At 42.3% G+C, this 26,118-nt stretch overlaps 1 long non-coding RNA gene across 1 annotated transcript in view; it reads right to left on the bottom strand.

Annotated features, from left to right (window-relative positions):
* LOC115076920 overlaps positions 1-13,548 on the bottom strand; it is a 33,411-nt gene extending 19,863 nt beyond the window's left edge. The window contains exons 1-2 of the long non-coding RNA XR_003852900.1: positions 13,441-13,548; positions 12,144-12,365 (exon numbers count right to left, since the gene is read on the bottom strand). This is a non-coding gene — a long non-coding RNA (uncharacterized LOC115076920). The remainder of the gene's footprint in view (positions 1-12,143; positions 12,366-13,440) is intronic.
* Between the last annotated feature and the right edge of the window lie 12,570 nt (positions 13,549-26,118).

The raw sequence follows: 26,118 nt of genomic DNA, 5'->3' as shown, positions 1-26,118 counted from the left end.
AGGTATTCCCGGAGGATATTCCCTATTAGGTATTCTCGGAGGATGCACAGAAAAGCAGTAAAAACTGCTTTTCTGTGCAGCCTCCGACTTAATATCATGGCGATATTAAGTCTGAGGTCCCAAAAGTTAAAAAAAGTAAAAAAATTTGAAGTCGGCCCGCAGCTCGTAGGTCGAAAACCGGACACTCAATTTTGCCGGTGTCTGGTTTCCGAACCCGTGGCTGTCAACAGGCTCGAGAACGGATGCCGGCAAAATTGAACGTCGGCTATCAAACCGGTTGACAGCCGCCGCTCCGGTCCAAAAGGAGGCGCTAGAGACGTGCTAGTGTCCCTAGCACCTCCTTTTACCTGTTTTTACCACTGGGCCTAATTTGCATACTGAATTGCGCACAAAGGAGAGTGGCCTATGCGCGCGCCGGGAGAGTGGGCATTCGCCCACTCTCCCGTGGACTTTACTGAATCGGCCCGATAGATAGGCTCTGGCTTTCACATTCGCACCCACTTTTGTCCAGCAAGTTTTTAAGAACCTTGTATAGCAGTACTTTGGTATCACAGTATTTCATCATTTGTTTCTTGAATCGGGTAACTAATGTCAGGATGCTTCCAGGAATTCTAAATCTTAATGTTAATCTGCTATTATAACTCCTTTTCTCCAAATAAAATCTAGGGTAGTGCATTCCCTGCTTCTGCTGGGAAAAAGCAAAACCATTCTACTACATCTGTGTTGATGTGTGAGGTGCTTGACATTTGACTTCTATGCAGACAGCTTGAAAATTGCCCCCATATCTCATGCATATATTCAAACACTGATCTAAGGCACATTGCTCCTTCCACCTCCTAGCTGGGAAGACTCAGTCGCATTAAAGGGATGAAGCATACTGGGGCAGATTCTAAAAAAATACACGAGCGCGTACTTTTGTTTGCGCACCTGGCGCAAACAAAAGATTTTAGTAGATACGCGCGTAGCCGCACGTATCTTTTAAAATCCGGGATCAGCGTGCTCAAGGGGATGAACATTTGTGCACCTTGCGTGCGCCGAGCCCTGCGTGCGCTGCCCGTTCCCTCCGCCTCCCCCCACCTTCCCCTCCCTTCCCCTACCTAACCCACCCCACAGCCCTATCTAAACCCCCCCCCCACCTTTATTATAAAAGTTACACCTGCCAGCCAGCTGCCGGTGCGCGATTCCCTGGCCCAGGAGCAGTTTCGGAGGTCCCGAAAAACCCCTGGGCCAGAACCACGCCCGCAGCCCCGCCCCCGGATGATGTGCCGCCGCGACTCGCCCCCAACACACCCCGACATGCCCCCCCGCCAGGAAAGCCCCAGGACTTACGCGCATCCTGGGGCTTGTGCGCGCCGCCGAGCCTATGCAACTTAGGCTCGGCGCGGGCAAGAGGTGGAAGGGGCAGCTTTTCAAGGGTTACGTGCGTATCCCTCGCACGTACCCCTTTGAAAATCTGCTCCACTGTGCAGTACCCTACATCTCTGGCATTCCCAAAAGTGATATTCATTCAACTGTGCATGTCAACTGTGCATGTCAAGCTTTCCTTAGGATCCACAGTAAAAAGTGAGGCTATTGACTTGCCTCACTTTTGGATATGTTCTACATTTGTGTGCCAGTCAAACTAGTGGAAAAAGCTACAAGTTAGAATCATTTCCTTATGCCCTCAGGACTACTGTCTATTTTACTTAATATTCTTTTGTCCAGGATGAACCATGCCAAACGATCAAAGAGGAGCAGAACAGTGAGAAGTTCAAACTAGCTTTTCTACCCCCACAACACTTTTCACTGCACTGACAACCTTACAGTCAAGAGAGTACCGTGAAACTTAAAAACTGCTCAGTATAAGAGAAAATGTGAATGACAGTTTTCAAAGGGATTTAGCTGGGCAATTAAATCGTTCCCTGACTGGATTCCCTATTTAGATTGCCCTGGATTATTCTCCTCACCCCTTACCCCTGGTAAATTCTCCTGTCTGTTTCCCCTCAGCTTTCACATGTCTCTGCAACCATGTTAAAAGGGGATAAGGTGTGCGGGGGTTTATTTTCCAACACTTTGCAGCTCTGAAAACGACCACCACCTTCATGCATCGTCCAAGCCTCGTTCTGCACAAAGCGGGTGACGAGGCAAGTCCGTCTCTCCAATGTATTAAGTTAGTTCAATGTAAAGGTATCTCCTACGGCTTGTTTGTTTGGCCTTTGTTTCTACCAGTTAAGAAAAGGGGGAAGGGGGAACTCTTTGAACTTTCCATTATCTCTAAATCCATGGCTGCCAAAGTCTTAACTATAACATGGGAGTGAAAAGAATAACGATGTTTTCGAGATATTTCTTATAATGACTGGTTGAGAGTATTAGCAACGGCAATGAGAAGATTTATAGTTGTTTGCTGGTGCATGGAAACCTAACTACAGATCACCGAGAAGTCTCTGTTCTGAGGTTTCTGAATTAATACTCTCATCCATAATTCATTGCTCTTCCTACTCCGCTTTGTCACACACTCGGTTGATGAAACGTTGAGAGGTATATGGGATTGCGGAGACAGAACAGTAACTTTCAAATCAGATAAAATGACTTCACATAATTAAGATCCTTTTCTTTTCCTTCCATTCAGAAAGCAAAATGTGTTATGGAATTAATTTTTTAAATGTTAGCAATAATTTATACTTTCCATTCCAAGAGACTTGAAACCATGGCCAACACACCTATTGGCTGTCCGTTTTTGGACCCAAGTTTTGTGTTAGTTTGCTGCATTTAGAATTATTCTGGAATGCTAAAGGTAGTCTTCAGGTATTTGTGTTGTCATTTTTTGAAAATGCTCTGCTTCTAACTTTTATTTTATTGTCTCTTGGCTGACACTTTGCTTTAAACTCAGCTTTCCTTTCAGATGAGATCACAGAATGGGAAGACCACTTTTTATTTTCTTGCCTGTCAAAAATGTCCTTCGGTGTGTGCTCAGTTGAATTATGCTCAAGCTTATTAATATGTCTGTGTTCTTTACTCTGTTTGGATGCATGAAAATGTTAAAATAAAAAAAACAAAACGTCCATCAGTTTTTTGGGACTTCCAGTTCAATGTCTAACAGTCTTTACTGGGTCTTCAGCGCCGTGAGACTTCTCCCTTAGCTATCTGAGTTTACCGCCTCCCTCCATGTTTATCCCTCTATTTACCATATAAGCATGCCCACGGGAATGACTCCTTTGGGCTGAGGTAAAGAAGGTCACTTCTGTGGAAGCCCTGCATGCCTGAAGCTGCAATTGAAAAGGGCATTTTACCCAGGAAATGCCATCTGAAAATTCCCTCTCTTTGAAACTACTGCATTTATTACTAGTGATAAATGATTATTATTATTATAGTCAGATGTCCCATTATTCTTCACATTTCTTATTATGAAAACAAGTAGACGTCTTTATCAAGCAGTTAAGTGATTGGGCCAAGAAAGGCACCTCATGGGTGCATAAATCCCAGAGCCACCACTTGAGTTTGCCAGTTCAAAGCAGGATGAGGCCAAGATGACTGCTCAGTTTGCAGTGACTGTGCTTAGCTGGCTTTGAAAGCACAGCAGTAACAAGGAGGTACAAAAATACTCTTTTATAATAAGCTGTTTTTCATGGAGGTGCTGATTCTCTCTTTCCTTCTAGCAGCTTCTTAAAAACATTTTCGGAAATTTAAAAAACTCAGCTCAGAAAACAAAAATAATCCATGTGGAGTTGATCGTCTCCATTGCCTATAAAGCAGACACACACACAAAAAAAATATATTGCTTAAAAAATAAATCCAAAAGGAAAGATGTAGACAAAGGCTTTGAAGCTGCTCATGAAATGCTTCACGTAGGATCTGTGCTGCAGAGGACACTAGTAAATTATTCTGTGTGTTCTTTTCTCCAGAGAAACACCCAGTTTTGAGGTATTCTATTTGTTATTTAAAGTTTTATCTTTATTTTTAGAACTTTGAAAGTCGTGCACTCAATGAATCAAATATGATTTATATAGCACTGCCACAAGGAGATCAAAATACTGTATAGGTAGGTAATAAGAGAAATAATCCCTTCTGAGAGTCAATCACACTGGGGACAGTGAAGCGTCACGTTGCAAGTTTGTTCTGTGCAGACTAGACATTATCCTGCAATAGCTGGTCTGGGCAAAGAAGAGTCATCAACAGCAGCTTTCATCTCATCCACCAGATGGTCAGTAACAGCTGCCCTTGAGGAAACCATCCACAGGCCACAGAATTGCAGCTATCAGAGCTGCTGCTGGAGTGGTGAAAGCAGGAGGGGAGGATATCCAGGCAGGAGGAACACAGTCCTATCACCTATAATCAGCCTGGGGAAATGCTCTTCCTGCCCTGCCGCTGTATTCAGGGCAGAACTGTAGCTATAAAGACCCATCATTGGGTCTTTATAGCTACAGTTATTTCTGCTTTGCCTCCAGGTCACAGGACTGTGATTGTGTGTGGCAAGTGGACTTAGGACAAGAGCAGCTGGTACCAGCAAAAAGAGGGGAAAAGGAGGGCTTGGAGGGGTGGGACAAAATTTAATTTTTCTTCAACTTGTAGAAAGAGTTGGAGTTACCTAGATGGCTAGCTCCATACCCTTCAAAATGTCTAACAAAATGTTAATAGAACATAGCATACAGAGTAATGATCGCCCATCCAGTCTGTCCAGCAAGACAGTAGTATCTGCTGCTCCATGCAGGATACCTCCATGCTTCTCTCAAGTGTAGTAACTGCCGCTTCGTGCAGTTACATTTGGCAGTCTGTGGACTGCCCCGTGGACTGCTGCCCTCACCTCTGGGCCTGGCCTGGCCTGGCCAAATTGTCCCAGGAAGCCAGCGGAACACTGCTCACACATCGCGGAAAGATGCCACCAAATGCCGGTAGCCGAGGGTGTGAGTGCAGGAGATGGCTCCCCGACCAACCACTGGACCACCAGGGAGATTTGGTAAGTCTTGGGGGCATCAGGAGGGTGGAGGGGTTTGTTTAAATTGGCTCCTTTAGACGGCCGAATAATTCGGCGAAGATTCATTGTATTTGTGGGGAATCGCGATACGTTTCGCTTCCCCACGAATACAATGAATATGTCCCTATAAGTTGCGGATTGCCAATTCGTAGGGAACGAATGCACACCCCTAGTTTCCAGTCGTGCCCTGCCTATTCTTGTCCTTCCCTTCCTGTCCTGCCTATCCGTCTCTTGTCTCCTCCCTTAGATGGACTTTCAGCTTGACCATTGCCTGGACCTCAGATACACCTGACTGCTTCCAGCTCTGACCACTGCCTGCACCTTGGATATGCCTGACTGCTGCCAGCCTCTGACCATTGTCTGGGTCTCAGACACACTTGACCACCGCCTGCCTACGACCCTAGCTAATATCAGACCTACGCTTCTGCCACCAGCAAAGAGCTCACCTAAGTCCTGCAGGCCCTGGCACCCAAAGGCTCAACCCAAGGGGAACATGGGCTGGTATAAGCCAAGGTCCAGATTGATCTTCGCTTCGCCTGGGTTTGTCTGCCAATAGTGGGAACCTGCAGGATTCCTCTCTACAGATAGAGCCAATCCTGTCTCGACCCAAGGGTCCACATATACAACAACAGTTACCCCCAAGCCTTATAAGGGTGGTAATATTTACCATGAAAATCAAGCAACTGTCAAACCTATAAATTAATGCTAGCAACATTCTTACTGGGTGAGGAAACTTCTTGATAATTCAGAAAATGCTGCTTGATGTTGTTTGCTTTGGTACTTGGACGTAGAAGCCATCCTGTGATTTTTCCCTTAAAATATGACTTTTTTGTGCCATACAGGATCAACATATGTTAAAAAATTAGTGATGCCTTTGACTAGAAATCAAAAGTCATATTGCTAACACTGATGAACTGTATTTTGAAGGTCTTGTGTTGTTTGCATTTTAATTATCAATGTGATTATTGTAATCTGCCCAGAACAATATTGGATTAGGGTGGCATATAAGAATTTTAAAGTAAGTAAATAAATAAATAGTGCATCCAAGAAAGCAAAAATAAAATTACTTTTACAGAGAAAAATGCACAACGGCACACTTGTTTCAGCTTTCAATAGTTTGTTTCGCCTTTCTTCCCCCAATTTTACTGAACAAAAAAGAGTAACATGTCAACAGCACTGAATCCAGCACTTCTAACATTACAGCAAAATGCATCGTAGGATAAGGGTACCATGATGAGATTTTAGTATCATATTACATTCTGCTCAAGTAATTACATTTTGCCTTAAATTATTCTAATGAGGAAAGTAAGAATCTGGTTATGGCTTCCCCGAAAATATGTACTGTGTCCTCTTGACCTGGAGTCATAGGTCATTTTCACGAAAGATTTTTGTCCTAGGTGCAATCCGAGAGCAAAGCTATTGAGGCAAGAGTCTAATAATATTATCTCTTCAAAATCACATTGGCAAATTAACTTGACAGCATAACATGATTTTGTCATGGTCACAGGAGATAAAATGACCCCAGTGGTACTTGTCCTGATTAAATTATGAAGATATTTTATTCAGCAGGAAGAAAAAAAATAATAATTCTGTGATGAGGGAAAAGAGAACATATAGTTTGTTAGGACAAGCTCACCAGTCCTGGATAAGTCTCTTATGGTAATTGTTCAGACTATTGCATAGCTTGGTGGTTAGGCATATGGGGGTGGGAAGTCATGGATGTTGGATTAAGCATGAGACCTTGGATACTCATCTATGCAAGATGGGAAGGCAACAATTACTGACCTGGATAAGAAGCAATATCCTACCAGTAGTTATGTGCAGACAAAATATTTTTGGTTTTGTTTGTTTCTTTTGTTTTTTCAGATCTTTTTGGGCCAAATTTTGTTTTGAGTGGGGAGTAGTTGCTTTTATTTAACTTTTTTTTATTTCGGCAAATAGCACACACTTTTTGCAAATTGTTCGCACTATTTGCCAAAACAACCGCCCCCCCCCCCCCCCCCACAAAAAAAAAAATAATAGAAGACTTTTGGAGGTACTGTCAATTCATTTTGGATTTAACGAAGCAAAATAAAAAATGGACTCATTTGGTTCAAAATGCATGATTTTTTTAAAACTAATGGATATCTCTACTTTGGAAGTGGTTCAACTTCTAAGACTGACAGCTGGGATATATCCTCAGCAATGTAGGCCGAACTGGGCAGGGTGCATTGGCTGATTTGGTTTTTAGCTGCCATCATCATCATCATCATGGAAGCAGGAAACTGAAATATGCTACAGGTTTCTGCTCTCTATGGATTCACAGTCATCTCTGCTAGGGAGGGCATCAACTTTGAAAGGATAACAAAAAGAAAAATCCAACACAGTCTTTTTACTATGCTAACCGACCTATACCATGAAGAGGAACACTGCCGGACTTGCTTACAACTGGATATACAACCACTTTTGAAATCATAAATTGTTAGCAGAATATATAAAATAAGTGTATTTAAGGTTCTCTCATTCTTTTAATTTTTTTTTCTTTTTTGAGGTCTTTTTTTTTTTTTTAATAGGTTTCTTATTGATTGTATATATAGTTTTCATTGTTTGGACAAATTAATCATGAAGAGACCTGAACATTATATAGGGCCCCATTGTGATCCTACTAAGGAGTGTGACTCAGTAGGAAGTAATGTGCCTTTTTTTGCCACAGCACTATTATTGGAGGCTGCTGCAATGGCCAGTCCAGATTTGATATCATTTTATTTATTTTAAAAACGTATATCCCACTACCTCCTTTACATCGTTTGGCGAGGGTTACAAAATATAACATTCACAATCGTAATCATAAACATACAGGATTCATTAAAATACATAACAAAATCATATATTAGAATTATCAAACCTAAATCAGTACCTAAAAGCATTTTTAAATAACAATGGCTTTCAAACTTTTCCGAATCATTTTTTACATCCGTCTCCTGTCTCAACTCACTTGGGAGGGAATTCCATAACATAGGCATTGCATATGTGAAAGATTTTCTCCAAATCATCTCTGATCTATAATCCTGAAGAGGCGGAATTTTTAACAATCCAGTTCCTTGTGATCGTAACATGCATACTGACTCATGCCTCTCTTATTTTTTTTAACCACTACACAAGGATTATCTGAATGTAGTAGCTTATGCGTTAAAACAAGTAGTTAAAATGTGAATGCCCTTTCATTGGCAACCAATGTAATTCCTTTAAAATTGGTGTAATATGCTCAAATCTACTCGCCCCACTAATCACGTTAGCTGCCACATGTTGTACCAATTGAAGGGACTGAAAGATTTCTCTGTCAAACCCACCCATGTGTGTAACAATAATCTAGCTGACCCAACACAAGGCTCTGTAACTCTGACCTAAACAGCTCCTGGGGTAATATAGCCTTTAATGGTCTAAGAGTTTTTAATTTAAAACATGCTGATTTTGCAATCTGTCTCATATGCGATTGAAGTGTGAGTTTAAAATCTAATATTAGTCCCAAACTTCTTGCTCGCATAAAAACCTTTAATCTACAATCCTGCAAATTAGCTTGCATATCACCCTGCAGTAAAGTTTTTCCAATCCACAACAGTTTAGTTTTCCGTAAATTCAATAAGCCTTGCAATCCCAACCAATTAGTAATGCCATTTAAACAATGTGACAAAAAAAAAAAGATACATGGATGGAACCATCAAACTCGTTGGGAATAAATATTTGTAAATTGTCTGCATAAATATAATACTCAACTCCCAAGCCTCTCAAAAATTTCCAGTGGGTGCTAAATAAATTGAAGAGGACAGAAGAAAAGGCTGAGTCCTGAGGTACCCTAGAAGTCAAGGCTTTCCATTGGGAACAGCTTTCCCCTAATTGAACCTTCTGTTTTCTGCCCACCAGAAAAGACTCTAACCATTTGAGAACCTAGTCCAGCTTCCTGCAACCCTTACCAACAATTTGTTACAATCCACAGTGTCAAAGGCTGCAGAAACAACTAGTTGAATTAATAACCCCACCCGCCTTCTCAATATGGCTATAAAGTGCATCCTTAAGAGATAATAGCTTGATCCCTAGTGTCCATGCAGATTTCTGAGTTAAAGTTTGAGAGAACAGGAGCTTTTTATGTCTTGTGCCTCATTATTTGATTTTGTAGCCCGGGCATTAGGAGAGAAATTAGCTGTTAATACCCAGTGGCTTCTTAGCTGTTTCTCTATTTTGTGATTTTGATTTGAAAAGAAGGTCTTGTCCACTCTTCCTGTCCTCAGAGAGAGGATACGGGTTGCCAAAGATCTAGCTTGGAGCCTTCTTTCCTCTAGGGCCTTGAGTCTTGCAAGGCAGACTCTGGTAGTATTTAAATTGTAGAAGTAAAGAGTTGTATTTATTTATTTATTTAGATTAGAGATTTCTCTGAGATTTTTGGAGGCTTTATAGTCGCCTCTGTGTCGCTCAGCCAGACACACTTAGTTGCCCATTCAGCATGTCTTGGAAGAACCAGTAGATACCCATTCGGACCACAGCAGAGTAGAGAACTAAAGGAGAAGGGCTACCAGTCTGGCGGTCACGCAACGGAGACAGACAGGAGATGGTAATCTGATAAGAGGAGAACAAGAGAGGAAATAAAGTAAGATCAAACAGTTGATCCCAGAAATGGAAGGGGAATTCTTCGATAATTAAGAGGAACCCGTTCACAGTACACAGAGCCAGCGCTAATGGTCCTGGAAGAAGAGAGGAGACAGTGGGGAGGAACTGTATTTCTGTAAATTAAATGTGACAAGAAGGAACTGTACAACATGCCAAATAGTTATTATTTAATAAGTGATTCAGTAAAGTTATATTGGAACACCATCCTGGAGTCCTGATTGTTTATTGGTTCTTAGAAGACTGGACTATACATAATGCACTGGGCCTTGGAAGTTTATCCTTCCCCCTACCTAAAGGAGGACCTGCATTCAGGGCAGATAGAGAGAAAGACAAGGACTTATTCCTAATACAGACCATGAGCTCATTTCACTGAAAGGATAACTCGATTCACGGGTGCAATTATAATTAGACGTACTCTGATACTGTCAAATCTCGTCTGCTATTTATTGCATTGCTAAATTAGTCAATCTATGGATGAGCCAGGTAACTGTATAGGCACTGTATAATAAAACAATGTAATAAAATTATCTGACACAATTGTGCCTCTTCTGGTGGAAATGAATTTAATGCTGTTTGGTTACTGGGCAGCTGATTCCTCTGCTCTCTGAAATTCAGACTTATGTAAAAATTACACAGGGGAGCAAATCTCCATGAAACAGAGTAAAATAACCATTGGACCAGTTGGAAGATATTTTTCACAACATGAGAAAAAAAATATGCATGACAAATATCTCATCATATGGATATACTGCATCTGTGTGGTTCCAAATTTCATGGAGGTCTAAGTGACTGATATGCAATATCACTTCTGTTTAAATGGTTAGTGCATTAACATTAGCCATTAATGCAGGTTTAACACATGTCAATGGCCGATATTAATGAGATGCAAATAAGGTGCACATTAATGCATGTTGTGGAAACGAGAAGTGATTCTCACAGGCCTGGAGGCAGAAATTTAGTTTGACTCTAGCTTTTCTTAAAACATTAACTTTATTCACAGCTTTCATCATATACACAGCAGTAGACTGAATTTTCCTTCAGAAAGTGTACTCTCTCTACACTCACAGTTGTGCTGCTTCGTCTCAGCTCAGTGTTTGGACAGAGTTATGTACAGGAGCTACCTTCCTCCTGGAGACCTGGCCTGGTCTGCTTATCTCCACCTGGATCCCAGCTCTTATTCCACAGTCTCTGGTTATATCCTCTGAGTCCCACCTGCTCCACAGGATCCCGCCCATAGAGCATTTTCTCCTTAGTGGATTTAAGATGGACCAGGCTGGTCCTGCATTGATAAATAGGGGAACACTAGGGGTACTGCCTCACACACATGTTAATTTATGCACATTAATGCAGCTATTAATGCAAAAGTTAACTACATTTTAGTGAGGTGTAGTTATGATTTTTGCATTATGAGGTATGCATTTAATTTTGTACACTCTAATGCATGTTTTTTGCTGCGCTAACATGTAATGCAAAATGTAGCATAATTTTGCATAGATTTTTGTGTTAATGTTACCACATTAGTAAATGCACATTAACAGTGCAGTTTGCAAGTTAAATGCCTGTATTAGATAATGTAAATGTTTAATGCATGTTAATGCATGTGTTACCATTAATGCACGTTAGTGCATTGGCCCCCCCCAAGTATTAGCTAAGTAAGATCCTCTTTGGCACTTAGAGATACAGAGATCCACAATAATAGTGCTCTTAAACATCTTGATGTGCATATTCTAGAAATTTCACATTTACAAGGAACTAAAACCAGAAATTAATGAAACCATTTGCAGTAACCACGGGATCTTACACTGCATCGTGAAACAATTCAGTAGTATAAATAATGCACAAGAAACAAACATATTTTTCAGTGGAAAGGATGTTGTAGAACAAGGTCATGATATGAGGCTCAGAAAGGTAATATTAGAAAATATTTCTTCATAGAAATTGGAGAGTACATAGAAACTTGCCTACAATGGAAGTGGTGGAGAGAAGAACAGTAACAGGAATCAAGAAAGCCTGAAATAAAAACAGACCAGCTGGGGCCCCTGGCAATACAGTATATTGGGCAGACTAGATGGGCCTTATAGTCCTTGAGACTGATGTGCTAACCTACGGTGAGATTTGCAAGAATGGCCCAGCAACGTGAGATATTTTTCTCCAGATACCAGGCCATTTGCGCAATATGGAAAGCCCGTTTTGTGCTGAAAAGTTTTCATCAAATCATGGACTTTATCATAATGAAAAACTTAAGTACCCCTCCAGTTCCCATGCATCACACAGGAAGTACTGTACTTCACTCTAGTGTACATCTTAAATCATGAAACTAATTGTTCCAGGAAATACCCCCTCACACTGATCATCACGATGCATCATTGGTGCTTATTGTCACCCTGGCCAGTCAGCATGACTCTGAGCCTTCGACTGTTGCTGAAGAAAGAGCTAATGAAAAGAATGATGAATGTCTGCACATTACAGAATTTATAAGCTGGTGCACATATTAATTTCTTAAAAACTAGCAATTATCTTGACATCATCTGGTAGTCCAGACATTACTTACGATATGAAGGTGGCTTGAACTCTTTTATGCATTTTACTGCTTTCCAATCCTGCAATTCCATGGATCATTCTTTGACTGTAATGGACACCATCTCCTCATCGGCAGCCTTCAGTGTATCACAGAAAATGTGGGGCTATTTTAGTAAATTGAGCCGCATCTCTATTGCCTCTTCTCAAGGTCTCAGATGATAGACTAATTGGCATTTTGAAATTCCTAGGGGAACTTCAAAGAGAATTAATTGTGTTATTGGAATTCCATGAAAGTTTTTTTTTCTTTTAGCTACTATGGAAGTGTAAAAACATCACACGCACATATACATATACACACACAGCACATATATATTTTATGAATGTTGTTGGATTTGCTTACTTTGCCCCCAGGGTTCTTCTGAAAATGAAATACTGTGTACTGAGCTCATGTCTCTTATTGTTATTAAAAAGGAATAATGAATATAAAATATATACATTGTAGACTCCAAGCTGGAAACAAACAATGCAACATAACCTTGAAATTTATTAGATTGAGGATCATCTTCAAAGCCATATAACGTGTATAAATTGTCAATCCCTTAGTGCAGATAAAAAGTATGCGTATACTTTTAGCCACATTTGGGAGGGGGTGCAATCCCGGGGGCATGTTTTCGGCAGAGTCGGGAAATAATGTGTGTAGATTGTAGTCTGTTTTATTTGCCGAAGAAAGTCTGCCCACACCAAAAATGCAGGTGAAAAAAAAAAAAGAGACCACAGGTACTTTGCACCTGCAACAAGTTTGGAAGGGAAGAGTGCATGTGAACGTCCTCTTTGAAAGGTGGTGAAAGTACGTGGGTAAAATGCAGTCACAAACTTTGTCCCAGAACCCAGGTGGTCTTAACATTTCCCCCTCTGTTAGTGCACGGAAGAAAAAGCCTCTGTATCAGCCTCGGCCACCCTCCAGTTATCCACGTTTGAGCAAATTCTGGTGATACAGAAGGCAGAGCCCCCCACCCCCCATAAACAGCTTTGTGGAACCTCAACCTGTTATATCCATCCCTGATCAAAAGCCCCTCCTGTCCCCCACCACCAACTTCAAAGCCTCTTCCTGGTTCCAACAAGATAATCCCTAGATCAGCTCCTATCAACTAAAAGTCTTAATGAGAATGAATACTTAGTAATCCCATTAACCTCTAGGGAGTCATTAAACTCATATTAAAAATGTCTACTGAAGTGGCTAGGATTGCCTCATTTAGCAGCACATTCTCTAGCTTAATTACTCTTCACCTAAAAAGCACTCTACCTCTTAATGAACTTTGACTGCCTACCTGCAAATCGTAGCCTGCAAACCCTGGTGCTAGATGTGAAAGGGTCTGCAGTGCTGACGGCTCCGGGATGTTCCACTGTGTGTGTAACACGAGGTGGGGGTTGGCCAGCTCTCCCCTCCGTTCCCATCTTCACCATACCTTCCCATCTCTTTTCTTTCAAGGAGTAGCTTCTAATTGTGACAGCCTCTCATTTTGGGTTAAACCCTCTATCAATTCTGTTTGCCCTTTTTGTTTTTTTGTACTTTGTACCTTTCCTCTAATGCCTGTTTTGAAACAGCAACCAAATGACCAGGTTATATTGTCAGTGTCTTAGGAGTAATCAAGCAAATACTTAAATACTGAAGTATTTTTAAATCTGTTTTGTACACTCCACGTTTAGAGATCAGTGAACCAGGAATTCAAGTAGATGTTAATGAGGAATGCAAATGCTAATGAAACACATACCAATGGTTGTGCTTTCCACAATAAAAGTATTTTCAACATACTACATAGGGAGGGTAATTTCAGTTGCAGCAACCTGCGTAGGGCTGAAGTCTATGGGCCTGATTTTCAAAAGCATTTGCATGCTTAAAACCTACCCGTGTAAGTGGGCTTTTTGAAAATTGCTACAATACATGCAGTTGAATTGTCCATAGGATTTACACATGTATGTGCATTATACGTGTGTAAATGGTTTTGAAAATTGCTACGATAGAATCTTACATTTACATGCATAACTCCTTGGAAAATACATCTGTGTATGTAGAAAGTATGCACAGACTTCAGCCTGACTTTGCAAAGCTGAGTTAAATGCATAAGTGTGTGTTGTGTGGGGAATCAAGTGGCAATACACACACACACACACACATTTACCCCTGCTTGGGAGCAGGTGTGTTTGTAGATTTACGTGCATATTTCTGAAAATCAACAAAGTGTTCATGTAAAAACGTTTCCCGGACTGCTCCAAACCCCCGCTTCGTTCCCCGGAACAGCTCTTTGCAGTGGATATAAAAGTGCACACAAAATTGCTTTTGCATATACTTTTACACACACAAGTCCTTGCACAATTTTCAAAAGGCCATTTGCGTGACTACCAAGTATTATGTGTGCAAAGAGCTTCACAAATTTTCACCATTTAATACATAGCAATTTTGAAAACTTCCAGAGTAGCATGTTAGTCCATAGTAGCAAAAATGACAGAGGCTTATAGCACCTTATAGACTAAGGGGCAGATTTTTAAAGGAGCGCGCGTAGGGTACATTTGTGTGTGCCACCCGGCGCACACAAATGTACACCTGATTTTAAAACATGCACGTGCTGCCGTGCGCATGTTATAAAATCCAGGGTCGGCGCGCACAAGGGGGTGCACACTATTGCACCTTGCGCGCACCGAGCCCTAGGGGAGGCCCGATGGCTTTCCCCGTTCCCTCCAAGGCCGCTCCGAAATCAGAGCAGCCTCGGAGGGAACTTTCCTTTCGCTCCCCCCTACCTTCCCCTCCCTTCCCCTATCTAACCCTTCCCCCAGCCCTACCTAATTCCCCCCACCCCTACCTTTGTTCTCTAAGTTATGCCTGCCCGAGGCAGGTTGGAATGGCTTGTACTGCAGGTATCTGCCATTGGAAGGAGGGTTTACATCAAATTCCTTGGGGAAACTCTGGATATAGTCTTCAAAAATGCAACTGCTCCCTATTCAGAAACATCCTAGATGTCCAAGTCTTGATGTCCAGAATTCAGATCTCCTGAGTTTCTTGGTGTCTTCCTTCCAAGATGGCAGATTATTTAAGCCTGGGATGCTTTGTAATATTAAGGAAAATGCTAAGGTTGGACCCAGAGTCTTCCTGAATAACTGGTAGGTCGAGGCTCTCTGAAGCCTAAATGGCAGTCACAAGTGGGCATTCTTTGCTAAAGGTTTCTGCCAATTTTTGTGTTGGGGGCAAAAATTCATAGCCCCTATGACCTCTGGAAGAGAAAAAAAAAATCCACAGAAAAAATAATTCTGCTAAAAATTAAAAATGCTGTGGATCTCTGGGTCAAAATGAGTACATTTAGGAAATCAGAGCAAAGTTCCACAGTAGCTTTTGACTTGCCGGGGTAGATGCTGATGCCTAAGGCAGGTCCACTACAGATCACAAGCAAAAGAAAAGTATGCTTCAGATATGCTTTTTTTCAAAAGCATGAATCAACATTGCAGGGAACAGACAGAAAACCCAGAATCTAACATTTTCTTTTAAATTCTGCAGTTGCAGCATTTCAAATTAGAGATTTAAAAAACCCCAGCTATAACTGTGTGGTTTGCATAAATGGAATAGACAGCTTGAGAGTGGTTGAACATGAGATCGCTTTCCATCAGAGGCATACTGTATGTCTGACGTAGCCCGAGCTTTGATGAGATTTCTCAAGTCCCCAGAGAAAATTCTCATAATAAATCATTTATTATGTATGTCTCTAAACTCAGCAAGGTCTGGGGAACATTAAATGTACAGACAGTAATACAAAACACACATAGATAGGTACACTTTTGTATCGCCAGCACTGTTCATGCATCTGTAGCAATTATCAAAAGAACAGGCTCCAAGGATGCAGATTGCTTCTCTTTAGGTACGTGCGAATATGTTAGCACAGTGGGTTTCAGGGCTTTCGACATGCAACACAATAAATTCAGAGGCAGTGCAGCAAGGACATTAAGCTATACAAATGCAAAAAATAAAAATAAAAATCGTAGCATATGCTTAAAACCTTGAACTGCGACATCCTGTCTGTAAACCCTTTGCAAGTTTCCTGGGATAAGCAGCCTATCTCCCATAAAAATGGAATTGGTTTTACTTTCTGAGCAAGGAGGACAGCTGGAAAGTGGTTCCATTTGTGTGCGTATGTTTGCAGGTCCTTGTGGAGCAGTAAACAGCGACAGGACTGTTTTATGTGATGGCATTCCTATGAGTTCCTGTAGAATCTCCAGGGCTTTGGTCTGCAGGGGCTGGGGGGGGAAGGATGGCCACTCTCCAACAGTACCGGTTGATGCTAAGAGGATGGGGATGGGAAGAGAGAAGGAACCCAAGGAGCTGATTCAGAAGCAGATTTCAATTTCTTAGTATACAGGAACATAGAACCAACAATTATACAGTAATGGTTGTAAATCAGGACTGGATTTAAGATTCTGGCACTCATAGGCACTACCCGAGAGAGCTAAGATTGAAGGGGTGGCCAGAATGCCACGGTGGCATCCCTTTGATGTGTCATCTACCCCTAAAACAATGGGGGTGGGAGAGGAGGAAAACAGGATCCTCTTCAGCCCAGATATTTTGCACCTACAAAATTTGGCATCCTAGCCACTTGGCTACGTTGCCCTTTCCTAAACCTGAGCCTGCTTTAAATCACCCCCACTGCCTCAAAGAGATGTATGTCTGGGTGTCATCTTTTATGCAACCTTGTGATTTCTATTTGTCACCAAAGTTACCAACTCACTATCCTGTAGCATTTCATGCCCTCAAACAAACACAACACCATTGGCGAGTTACATTTCTCGTTCTCTCTATTAACCTGCTACTTATCTTAAAAAATATTTTCTGCCTCTATGGCAATTATTTTTGTGGTACCTTTGGTTTATATCTTGCCCTTTATCAAAATAAGGCTTTAAACAAGTGTCAGGCCTTTGAGTAGAACCTCGATTTTTCTTTTCTCATTGCTGGATTGTGGTTTTGTTTGGCATTTATGATTACACAGTGCTGCACTATGGACAGGACACTGGATGAAGTGAAATATAAACACCTTTCAAATAAATAAATAAATGTTACCCTATAGAATACCTGTAAATATTAATAGCTACTGGGTAGATGAAAGACCAGATATAGGAATTTTGTGGACACCGAGAAAGGGGAAAATATTAGCTAAGAGAAGCAGATAATCTTGAGTGGTGGAAATCCTCTCCCCACACACACACTTAGCACAGCCACTAAGCCATAGTGCCAAAAGATTTTTAGTTATTGAGAGTTTTCCAGCAATGTGAGAACTGACAAACTTGGTCCACGATTTTTAGATAGAGTGCTGCCATCCTTTGGATTCAGTCCAATTCTAGTGGCTTTATCCTTTGTTAGCCATTAGGTTCATGGGATTATTTAATGTACATCTTACAGATATCCAGTTATGCTACAACTGCATCACATAGAGCATTAACACATTAATAAGATATTGCAAATCAGCTGTCAACAGTAACACCATATATGCGCCTCCTTCAGACCTGAAAAGCTCTATGTGGTGCTGAAAAAACTCAAGATACAAAATGAACTTGTGGATTTTGGTCTATGTGAAGGTATCACAACCTGCCCTGAATCCAGCTCTCTCCAAGGCAAGCATGGTTGCTAAACCTCTGTACTTCATTACAAAGAGAGGACTTTGTAGCCTCAGTTCTCCACAAAAAGAGGCTTGGTAGATTTTATTGAGTGTATGTAAATATGCTGGTTTGTGAGTCTGTGTGTTCCCCTAATAACTTTGAAATAGCTGGATCTAGGGCTGGGGGAGGGGGCCAGCAGCATTTTGGAGTTTTTATTCCCAAATTATTCAAATACACTTCAGGCCTAACATCTCGAGAACATAAAGTCAAGCCATAAACGAGAACAATACATGTAATAAACATAAAATAAAATGAACAGTTTGCCAAATGCCATGGGTCGCCAGACCCCAGATCAGATCTGTCTCAACCCAAGGAAAACCCTAACTATACAATATATTACAAGAAATAAGGAAGCACAAGGGGCATACAAAGCAATAGGATCCAAATTATATGGGAGCCACAGGGAAGTCATCCTTCATGGGCGACCTTAATCATTCAAGAGCAAAGGTAACGGAGAAGACTTTGGCAGATTTTTAAAGTTGGCAGGTGATGAGGGGGAGGGAGCAGGAAAGGGGCAGAGTTGGCAGTTGTTCATGGGGGGGGGGAGTGTTCTCTCTTCTAATTCTGAAATTGGGAGGAGTGGAGGTGGGGGGGATGTAACTGCAGCAAACTTTGTAGAGCTAGGTCCTTGCTGGGGGGGGGGGGGGGGGGGAGTATGATACTTGACTACTTTGGAAAGTTGCTGAGTAATTTCAGGAGGAGAGGTGGAGTGGGGAAGGGGGTGGACGTGGCAAATTGGGCAACATGAGTATGAGACATGAATGGCTGAGGATTGAACCAAGGGTATCTAGAAGGTTATAATTTTCTACTGGTACTGCTTAGATATAGATATTACACACACACACACACACACACACACACACACACAGGTGAAAACATTCAGGAGAAAAAGGACAGGGCTTGTTAGGACTGAGGCCTGGCCAGGCATAATAAATATGAGCGTTCCAGAAGATTTTTCCGTAGTCTCTACGACAGTTTCATCTGGTAAACCACTTCATAAGACAAGCAGATTAGCCACAGACCGCAAAGACTGGGAAGGCCTGACAGAGGATACTGAGTTAAGTGTAGTGTAAGACACTCGGGCTGCCACCAACAGCCTTGCGTGCTTATGGCCGAGACAAAAAAAAAAAAAAATTGCAAGTGTTCTGCATGTCAACCCCGTTTGTGAGACGCTGAATTTAAGACCGTGCTATGAATGTTTTGTATTCCAAGCTGCATAAAATAATACCACAAAATGTCAAGTCCAGGCCTCATGGCATAACCCCAGCAATCTAACTGAAGTACTTGACTAAATTATTAATTTGCTAATGTAAAAACGGTATAAGAAATGAATCATCGGAAAAGTGAAACTGTACCTTGGAAAGAAAAGGAGAAGAAAGAGAGAGAAAGGCCAAGATAGTGAGATAGGTTGTACCACCAATTAGGAAGAAGGTAGAAAGAGAGCATGAGGGGAAGATGTCAATGTGGGCCAAAAACCAATTATTAGTGATGAATGTATTTTTCCAGCTTATTGTTAATATTTAGTATATCTGGAAACACTAATTTGATTAGGCAGGTACACATCTCTAGGGTGATCTAAGTTGGCATTAAGTTGAAATTTATTGTTATCTGATAATTTTCTTTCCTTGAGTCCTGCTAGACCAGTCATCATGCATGGAATTTCTCTTCCCCTCAGATGAACACAAGGAAGAATATCTGGAGAAGCTGAAAGAGACATGGAAAGAAACCAGGATAGCAAAATCTCAACTGGAAGAGAGGATTGCCAATGAGGTAAAGCAAGGTGACAAAATATTTTTCAGATATATCAGAGAAAGGAGAAAGGCCAGAGGTAGTACTATAAGATTAAAAGGAGATAGATGAAGAAAAAGCAAAAAAATTAAACAAATACCTCAGCTCAGTGTTCACTAAAGAAGACCTTTGAGAAGAACCATTGCTGGTTGACAAGAGTACCGATGGGAGTGGGGTAAATATCACCCCATTTACAAAGGAGAAAATTTGGGTGGAACTAGTGAAACTGAACATGGACAAGGCCATGGGCCAGATGAGTTGCATCCTAGGATACTAAGGGAGCTCAGAGATATCCTGGCTGGACTCCTGAAGAACCTGTTTAACAGATCTTTGGAGACGGGAGAGGTGCTACAAGATTGTAGAAGGGTAGTTGTGTCCTGCTTCACAAAAGTGGTAGCAGGGAAGAGGCTGGAAACTATAGGCCAATTAGCCTTTTATTGGTGGTGGGAAAATTAATGGAGACTCTGCTGAAGGATCGTATGGTCAACTATCTAAAATCTGATGGGTTGCTGGATCCAAGGCAACATGGTTGTACCAAAGGAAAGTCCTGCAGTTTGTAGAAAAAGTCTACTTTAAAATAGAGTCTATTTTCCTATGCTGAGGATCCTTTAGGGCTATTCTTCCCTCAGAGATTGTTGCTCTGCATGTTATTGCTGACACCAAGACCTCCACCCAGGGTATCTCCAGGGGTAGCGGGTATAACCCTACCCCCTCTAAGTCCCCTTGAAGGTTGTCCCATTCAGTCAGTACCATACACCTTAAGGCACTATAGCTAGCAGGAATGCCTTCAGAGGCTTCTTTATTCCCTGAAGACTGGGGGTCTCCTTCTGTTGTACTCTTTGGGGCAGTGAATGCTACTCCTGCTGCGTCCCCCAGCCCCAGTTGATCAAGGCAGTGGAAGATCTGATTCAGGGATTGGACCAAGAACCTTCCTCATGATCAACCAGGTCAGCTCTAGAATTATAGCACTTATCTCATGATCAACCAAGTCGTTCTAGAATTATAGCACTTATCACATGAGTAACCAGGTCAGATCTAGAACTATATCATTTATCACATGATCAACCTGGCCAGCTCTAGAATTATAGAAAATTCTGAAACATTCAAATTCATTCATATGTTAAGAAATAATATTTTGTTTTTACATAGTGCTTGTTTTCCATTTGCTGCGTGTATACAGTATATAGATACACAGTATATACACACATGCATATCATACAGCCTATAAAGGATTACAAAAGAAGCTTATAAACAGGCCGATTCAGTAAAAATGCTGGAGAGCGGACGAATGCTCGCTCTCCCGGCGCGCGCATCGGCCACTCGTCGGTGTGCGCGATACAGTATTCAAATGAGGTGGTGCGGTAGAATCGGGCAAAAGGAGGCGCTAGAGACACTAGCGCGTCCATAGCACCTCCTTTTAGCCTGGAGCGGCGGCTGTCAGCGGGTTTGACAGCCGATGGTCAATTTTGCTGGCGTCGGTTCTCGAGCCCGCTGACAGCCACGGGCTCGGAAACCAGACGCCGGCAAAATTGAGCGTCCGGTTTTCAAATTTTTTTTACTTTTCGGGACCTCCAACTTAATATCGCCATGATATTAAGTCGGAGGGTACACAGAAAAGCTGTTTTTACTGCTTTTCTGTGCACTTTCCCGGTGCTGGAAGAAATTAGCACCTACCTTTGGGTCGGCGCTAATTTCTGAAAGTAAAATGTGCGGCTTGGCTGCACATTTTACTTTCTGTATCCCGCGCGCATACCTAATAGGGCCATCAACATGCATTTGCATGTTGAGGGCGCTATTAGGTGCCGCGGGTTGGATGCACGTTTTCCTCCCCTTACTGAATAAGGGGTAAGGGAAAACGCACGTCCAAGAGCAGGCTAACAGTGCGCTCCATCGGAGCGCACTGTACTGTATCGGCCTGAAACTTATTAGTGCAAGGGTAAGGGAAGGTTCCTGCCCAACTGTGCTTAAAATCTATTAAACACACTAAAAATCTTCCTTTTTATAAATTAATTTAGCCCACTGTGGATCAATCTGTCTCAGAGCAAAGACTTTGATCATTAAAACCACCAGGATCACCAGTGATAACAAATTCACTGATTAGGACTCTGGCAAAGACAATTAGACAAATCCCAAGCTTAGTCCCTGGAGAGAAAATTGTAAAATAAGACATCAATCGGTGTGCAAGTCTTATTAAAACTCAGAGGAATCATAATTTAAAGCCAGACAGCAGAAGTTCATGTGTTGCACATTGCAGGGCAGAAGAACAGTTTGTGTGGTTTTTTTGTTGTTTTTTTTATTTGATAATGCTCAGCCGTGGGTTTTTCATGTTGAAAGCAATCTAGAGGTTTTGATATTCTTAGTTCCCCCTCTTCATGGTTGCATTGTTTTGTTATGGGATTGCTATGAGTTTTTGCCAACGGTTTTGGTTTGAACAAGAAAAACTCCTGATCACAAGCAAACAGCCTGAGGCATTGCCAGGTACTTAAAAAAAGACTCTGGGGTCAGGCCCACACCATCTCCCCCCCCCCCCCCCCCCTCCTTGAAATATTGATAATTAATCATGATCAGCCGCCTCCTTGAACAATCCTGTAAAAAATACAGGGCACTAACATCACCGAGGTTCTGCTGGTCTTTATGAGTAAAGTTTTAAAAATCAGCTCTGGAAGAGCCGCAGCTGATACCTGGGACTGGTTGATGCTTACACAATTAACGAGCTGCTTGCCAGTTTCTTAACGAGGGGCTCTCACCAACTCATTTCCACTTTGTGCAGCCCTCCACCACCTCTCTCCATAGAACAAGGATGAATTGTACATAAGAACATACAATAACGGAAAACTGAAAAGTACATTCCAATCAGGGAATTCTTGGCAGATCCTAGAACCTTTCACTGGATCAGTGCAACACAGCGTGAGTGGTCCTTGGCTTGCAGGAGGACAGAACAGTCTGGACTCTGGCCATTTTTCTACAAAGTTTTATTATTTACAAGCAAATTAACAACAAAAGCCTGCTGCTTACCTCAGCTGGAAACAGAAATGCAACAGTTAACAGATAAGTCGTTTTAGCATAATTCTTGCTTTCTTCTACTACTGTCTGAGGCCTGCTTGTGTATGAGTTAAGGAGGACCGGACCAGTCAGCTGGAGTCAGTCCCTAAAGGTGTTTTGTAGGCCTCTTGTATACAGGCCTTCACAATCAGCATCTGAATTATCTAAAAAAAAAAATTGTATATGAGCTTTTGAAACCACAAAGGCCTCTTCTTCAGATGTCACAGAGAATATATTCAGATCTGAAGAAGGGACCTATGTGATCGAAATAGATCATCCATAACATTTTGGGAAGCACATTGATCCAATAAAATCCGTCGCAGCATGCAGATACTTCAGTATCCTCCAGAAGCCATGCAGCTACTGGATTGCTGCGTTACATTCTCCACTCTCTAGAGTTTCTTATCTGTGTGGGGTTTTCTTTTTGCTTCATTCTTTGTCTCTCTTCCCTGATTTCCTCTTGCTTGCCTTCTCCTACCTCCTTTCCATTTTGTGTTTTTGTCTTACTTCTGTCTTCACTCAATGCCTTTCTTGACATCGATCTCTCCCTGTCATCGTTTTTCTTCATTTCTATTTTCTCTGCCTCTAAATCTTTCCTTTACATCACCATCACTTTACTCTCTACTTTCTCACAATTGGATTTCATCTTTCCTTCTCCCTGCTTTCTCTTCTATCCATCTCTTATGCTCCAGTTCTCCCTGTCCCAACTTTTTATTTACCCAGCTCTCACTTACATTGCCTTTCTCACCTTCGACGGTTTGTTCCCCTCTATCTGCTATCTGACTCCTTTCTCCCCCAACAGCCCCCCCCCCCCATCACTTCCCATCATCCCCACACTGACTATATCACCCCCCTGTCAACCATTTCATTCCTTTCACATTCTCTCATCCTCTCCAGTTTGTCTCACTCATTCCATCATCCTCGCTTTGACTTTGTCAGCCCTCAATTATCCCCTCATACTTCTCCCCATCACCCTCTCTCTTATTCACACTCACCCCTAGTTGCCTCCCTACATATTCTCTCCTCCCTTTCCTCCAGTATTCAGTTTGGCTATCATACACATTCCCCCCATCACCCCTTAAAGCTCTTGCACACCAACCCCATGTCACCCCTCTCTCGCAAATCCTTTCTCCCACCATTCACTACCTAATCACCACTTCTTTCTGTCACCATTCCCCACTTCACCACCTCTGGTTCTGTCACCCTCCCACTCCCTTCATGATCTTGGACTCATGCACTCTCCATCACCACTTATGTCTTGCCCCATCCTATCTCTAACTCTCTAACCCCATCACCTTCACACAGACTCTCTCCCTCCAGCAAGTTTGCACCTTCTCCCCCAGGTATTGTGCCCCTGCATCCCCCCCCCCCCCATATCCCCTCCTACCACATGGTTTTCATGGATTTGCATACCCTAGCTCCCTCTAATCACCACCGACAGCCCAAAGTTGCACTGCTGATTTCAGGGAGATGGGGGAGGGGGGGGGGGAAGAGAGAAACCGTCAACTCCTCCTGCTCCCCATTAGCTCTTCTCATCCTCCCTCCAGCATTCAATCACCTCCTCACCTTCCCAATATTCACCCCTTTTGAGCCACCCTTCACATTCATTTCCTCACACTACAAGGATTCAGCTCTTCTCCCTTCACATCAAATCACTTACAGCTCTCTGATTGTGGTCTAGGATGCCTGCTTCCTCCTTTCCCATTGTGCCCTCAGCTGAGTCCAGAGTCCTGGGATCAGAAGCTTTGTCCGATCCAGCCCCTTTCCTCCATTAAAATGAGGGGATGGGGTGGGAGGGGATGAGCCTAACGGGTCACAGCAGAACCAAAAACAATTGCTCTGCTCACTTTAACAGAGTCTCCCCTGTTTCTCCCCACATGCCTACAATGGCTGCTCCAGGCTCACCCCTTCTTTAGCCAAAGTGTGAGTTCGAGAGAGGCGCCTGTCAGTTCAAGGAAGGAGTAGGGGAGCAGTCAGAGGGGAAAGAAATGTATTGTGGTGCTTTCCTTACCCAGCATGAGAAATGCTACCCTTGCCTCTGTGCCAGGTCCATTACACCGTCTTCTTGAGAATTTGTGTATTATACTATTTTTGTGAATCCACGAGACACTAGTACTTAGCTCTGAAACAGGCATCAGACGCGCTTTCATTTTGTGTGTCTTGACAAGGGGGTTATATATCATAAATATAAGAAGTTTTCAGAAGTCGTCAGTTATGTTTCAACATCGCAGACAAACGGCAAAACAGAAATGGGTCCCATCCCGGGGGGGACGACGACATGATGCCCGCTGACTGAGAAGCACGCTAAGAGCCTCTTCTCTCCGATTACCTGTTTCTGGATTACCTTTTTCTTTCAATGTCTCATACCAAGCGAAAGCTAAGCTGTGGGAAAATATCGCCAGTTCTCCCTCGCTGGACTCACACAAACCTCGGATTGAAGGGTTCTTCACAGCTGTGCCAGGAGTAAGCCTGATTGCGATGGCCGTTGCGGGGGTTGATGGTGAGTGAAAGCTGCCCCTGCCAGCTGAAGAGATCTCCCTCAGCCTGGATGCGCCGAATACACCATCTCCCCCTCACCATGTAATGCTGCTGCCATCGGACATTTCATTGGTTTCCCTTGAGGTGAGTTGGGGAGCCTTGAAATTGTTGCTCCCATCCACGGAAGAGGCTGGGAGCCCTATACTGCCGAAGAGAATAGCCCTGTTTTGGGGGCTTCTGGAGTGGTTGCTCCTGTGCCTTTGGCCCTGACACCGGCCTTTCCAGATGATTTGGGTGAAGGTATTTCTCGGAGTGGAGGTGATGTGGTGACCGTTCCAGTTGGTAAACTCGGTTTGAGTAAACCCCCTGTGATTACTCTAGAAATTGAATGGAATGCCTTAGTGACGCTTGAAGCCTCTATTTCATCTTTAACTAAGGCTATTTTGGACACCAATAATCGAGTTCTTGTTAACTCTAATTTGGTTTCATTTCAAGCAACTAAGCTGGAAGCATTGAATATCCAGGTTACTTCTCTAGAAAAAGTTTAGCAAGTTTTGGCTCAGTCAGACCAGATATATTCTACGAAGCTTGAGAATATAGAAAATTTCCCTCAAAAGCCTTAACTTAAGGATATTAAATTTTCCTGTTATTACATTGATTTCTCCTGTAGATTTGTTCAGAAATTATGTCTCTCAAATTTTGAAAACTCCTAATGCTGCAATGCCTGTAATAACCAAGGCATATTACTTGCCTCAAGCAGAAGATGACCCAGGTGGGAATTTGCCTCAGGAAACTGCCTTAGACCTTACGAATATTCTCAAAACTTCGCATACCACAGAGATTTCGCAAAGAGAAACTTTGCTAGTGTCTTTTGCTTTTTCCTCTGACAGAAATAATGTTCTCAGATTTTTCTTTCGTAATTGTTCTCTCTTGTATTATGGGCAAAAGTTATGGGTATACCCCGATGTCACTAGAGTTACTCAACTTTGCAGGAAAAAAATTCT

Source organism: Rhinatrema bivittatum, chromosome 15, assembly GCF_901001135.1.
Source record: "Rhinatrema bivittatum chromosome 15, aRhiBiv1.1, whole genome shotgun sequence".
Classification (NCBI taxonomy): Eukaryota; Metazoa; Chordata; class Amphibia; order Gymnophiona; family Rhinatrematidae; genus Rhinatrema; species Rhinatrema bivittatum.
This window is presented reverse-complemented; position numbering and strand designations above follow the sequence as displayed.